The sequence below is a fragment of the Danio rerio genome, chromosome 4 (genome assembly GCF_052040795.2).
Source record: "Danio rerio strain M-AB ecotype USA chromosome 4, GRCz13ab, whole genome shotgun sequence".
Classification (NCBI taxonomy): domain Eukaryota; kingdom Metazoa; phylum Chordata; class Actinopteri; order Cypriniformes; family Danionidae; genus Danio; species Danio rerio.
Genome location: NC_141024.2, coordinates 57,071,764 through 57,075,907, shown reverse-complemented (window position 1 = coordinate 57,075,907; position 4,144 = coordinate 57,071,764). Strand labels below are relative to the sequence as shown.

General features: G+C 30.6%; 2 protein-coding genes across 2 annotated transcripts in view; one reads left to right on the top strand and one right to left on the bottom strand.

Moving 5' to 3' along the window:
• zgc:113135 overlaps positions 1-4,144 on the bottom strand; it is a 1,020,739-nt gene that overhangs the window by 495,864 nt on the left and 520,731 nt on the right. The window lies entirely within an intron of this gene.
• Positions 1-4,144, top strand: part of LOC101886882 (gastrula zinc finger protein XlCGF57.1-like) — a 513,813-nt gene that overhangs the window by 185,844 nt on the left and 323,825 nt on the right. The window lies entirely within an intron of this gene.

Here is a 4,144-nt window from a genome sequence, read left to right as displayed (position 1 = left end):
GTGGCTGCATATTTGGTTTTGTTTTAGCCAGATTTTAAGAACAGTTTTAAAACGATTAAAAGTGCTGCTCTCTCTGATATACACTGGTATTTTATTCCATCTTTCTGCTGCTTTAACTGAAAAAACTGATTGTCCAAAAGCAGTTCTCTTAAGTTTAACTGAACAATCACCTCTAACAGATAACCTAGTCTGTCTTATATTGTCCTTGCCGACGATCACACATTGTTTGAGGGGTGGTGGTGCAAGATCATGAAATATTTAATACATTAAACACACATCAACATAAAATAAGAAACTGTCAAATGTTAGTAATTTTTGTTGTGCAATACAGTTGCAATGATGATAGCTCCTTGGCTTTTTAGCTAAAATTTTAACAGTTTGTTTATATATAACATACAATGGTTTTAATGTTGTAATGTTCGTATGCGACCAGCTTGTAGCACAATAAGATAAATGAGGTAAAATCATTGTATTCATAAAAAGTTTAGCAGCAGCCATAGGTAACTGATGCCTAATGTTTCTATAGATCCTCAGGCTTGCTCTAGCACTTTTGGAAACCTTCCTAATGTGTTTTTTAAAATTTAAATTGGAGTCAATAATTATACCTAAATATTTAAAATGATCAACAATATTTATTACTTCTCCATTAACTAAAATATCTGAGCAATGCTCCTCATTTTTCTTAATTGAAAAAAACATTCCCACAGTTTTACTTACATTGAGGGTAAGACATGAACGATATAACCAATCTGAAACCTTTTTGAGTGCAGCAGTTAGTTTTTTAGCAGCATGTTCTTTGGTTTTAGCGTGAGTATATAGTACCGTGTCGTCTGCATACATTTGAACCTGAACTTCTGGACACACTGTAGGCAGATCATTAATGTATAAACTAAACAAAATTGGTCCAATAATTGATCCTTGTGGAACTCCAAAATTACAATTGATGTATGGTGAGCATGCACCATTAATTCTTGTACATTGCTTTTTTGATTTAAAATATGACTTCATCCATGATAATGCGTTAACAGAAAAATAAAACCTTGATAATTTAGATAAAAGTATGTTGTGGTTAACATTATCAAAGGCCTTTTTAAAATCAATAAAGACAGCACCAACAACTCCACCCCTATCTAGACTGCATTTAATTTGTTCAATAAAGTAACAGTTTGCTGTCTCCGTAGAATGACGTGCTCTAAATCCAAACTGCATAGAGTGTAATGGAAATTTATTTAAATTTAAATGCTCTACCAGCTGATTACAAACAACCTTTTCAATTACTTTAAAGGCAGTTGGTAAAATACTGATAGGCCTATAATTCACCAGATTAGTAGGATTAGTAGGGTGTTATTACTGCTGACTTCCTGGCACTTGGAACATAAGATTGTCTTATTGATAAGTTAACAAGGTGAGTTAAAGGTGTACTTAAAACATTTGCATACTTTTTAAAAAATGCTGAGTCACATTCAAAGGCATCTTTAGCTCTAGAACTCTTAAGTTGACTTAAAAAATTTTGTACACAAGATTCAGATACTTCAGAAATATTAAAAACAGTCAAATCATAATTTGGTAATGTAATGTCTTTACTTCTAAAACTAAATCCTTGTGCCAAATCTTGGGCTGAATCTATAAAAAAATTATTAAATAACCTAGCAATTTGATACTTATCTTGAATTAAACGTCCCTGAGATTGTAACTCAATGGCTTTATTATTAATAGTTATCTTTTTTTGCACTTTATTAATATTCTCCTATACTTCCCTACTATTGCCTTTTGCATTATTTATAAGATCAATAAGAAATATTGCTTCTGCTTGTCTTAGTTCCTTTACAACTTTATTACGCAGTTGCTGAAAGGTTCTTTTATCATGGGCTAACCCTGATTTAATTGATTTCTTTAGGGCATGATCCCTCTGTCTCATTAATTTCCACAATTGTTCATTTAACCAAGGTAAATTTTGCCTTTTTTGTTTTTTAGAGAAGGTGATATTTCTACTAAATTTACTTTTGGTTTTATTAATTTCTGCCATTAAACACTCAGATGCATCTTCTAGATTATCTGTAGATAATATCTAATTTTTTGATTTCCTCTTCAAATTAATTTTTAAGCTTTTTTGGTATAACATTTAACACATTTCTTTTATCTTGTTGATATAAAAACCTATGTTTTGTTAGTTTTCTTACCACTAATATAAGATTATGATCTGATATCCCTGTTAATAAGTTTATTGACTTTGTTACTCTTTCTGGTTTATTGCTAAAAATCAAGTCAATGTGGGTTTCAGATGATGAAGTAATTCTAGTAGGCCCCTGAATTAACTGCACTAGGTCAAAACTGCTTACTATTTCCTGAAGCTTTTTTCTTTGTAACTTTTCAGTCCAATTAATATTAAAATCTCCAACCAATATTAATTCTTTTTTTGGGTCGAGCTCTTTCATAAAATGTTTTAAATTATCATAAAACCCGCTCTTTGATGAAGGAGGTCTATATTCCTCCAATCCTCTTCAGTAGGTCTTGGTAAATGTGTAAGTGCCATGTTCCTGTTAATTGCAGCACATGTGTCCTTGATGGCTTTAGCCACTGTGCTCTCCCAAAAGGATAATGAAAGGCAATTGTTCTGACTGAGTTTCCTGTTGCCAAATACCTGTAAAGTAACCAATAATATCAATGTTATTTTCTCTGTTTTTGACAGAACATGAGTGCAGGATTAGATGGAAGGCACTTTGTGACAACTATATAAAGTGGAAAAAAGGCAGCAGTTGCCAAGTGGCTCTGGAGCAACACGTCAGCAGAAATGGAAATATGCTTTCCTGAATGTATTTTTACAGAATAGAAGGTACTTTTTATGGTAATGTAATTTAATATAGTAATGTAATAATTAAAAATGATGCATGCTAAGTTTGTTTTTACATTTAAGCACTGTAATATTGAACATTGTGCACAATTAGTAAATTTTCCCAGTACAATCAGTAATCTTGATTTTGAAAATCATATGGATGGATCAGTCAATGACAGTGATGTGGATACTCCACAAGAGGAAAGCCCAGAACTGGAGAGTGCAGAAAATAAAAATGAGGAACTTCAAGAAAGGCCCCAGAGACCCAGAAAAAAAAGAGATGACCCTAAAAGTCCGAACACAAAAATAAATGAAAAACTTGTGGACTTTTTAGTTACACCAACAGAGTCACCAAAACAACACGACGAAACAGAGCTTTACAATATCCTAATAATGATAATAATAATAACAACAACAACAAATACAACAGCAACAATAATATATTATCATTATTTATAATAACAATAATTATTATTAATAATAATTATTATTATTATCATCATATTATAATTATTGTTAAAGTATGATTTTTTTTCATTTCTAAAAAATAATAAATATTACATTTCATTTTATAATAAATAGCCTAATTATTTATTTATCTATTATTTATATGATACTAGAATATGTATTAGCTTAAGTGATGTTTTAGAATTGAATATGTAATGTTTAACTTTTCAATATTAGTAAAGCAAACCCAATGTGCCATTTAAAAAAATATTTCAATTAATATGTAAAGCGAGGACATGTTTTTACCAAATCTAATATTGAATTTTGTTTTAAATGCGTGTGCGTGTAAAACAATATAATTTGCACAAAGAAGTTATGGGTTCTTCTCTGAAAAAGTAGTTACTCCACCCAGTTAAGAGCATCATTATGGGTGTTTTACGTTATAACTAACGTGGTTCAAGTGATGGATCTGCGACAGAGAAAATGTGTTTTGCCAAGAAGTAAAATGAATATCACGCACATTAAATAAACAAAGAAAATTTAAACAAGATTTTAGTTTATGAAATGTATTAATGAGTTTTTTTTCTTTTTTTCTCAACAGCTTGATACAGCCATTTTACATGACAACTTGCTTATACATTTAAGCGTGATTCTGTTTTTACTCGATTGTAGCATGAAATTAGCTCATTTTATGAATATTAATAATCAACAATAACGGTTTATTCTTAATTATTAATATTCCGGCTTAAGCTTCAGTCAGCTTGGTCAAACCAACATATGATTGTGAATGATCATGCTCGCGCGACCGAGCGGATTCCCAGATTATGAATATTAATTATCAACAATAACGAATTATTGTTAATC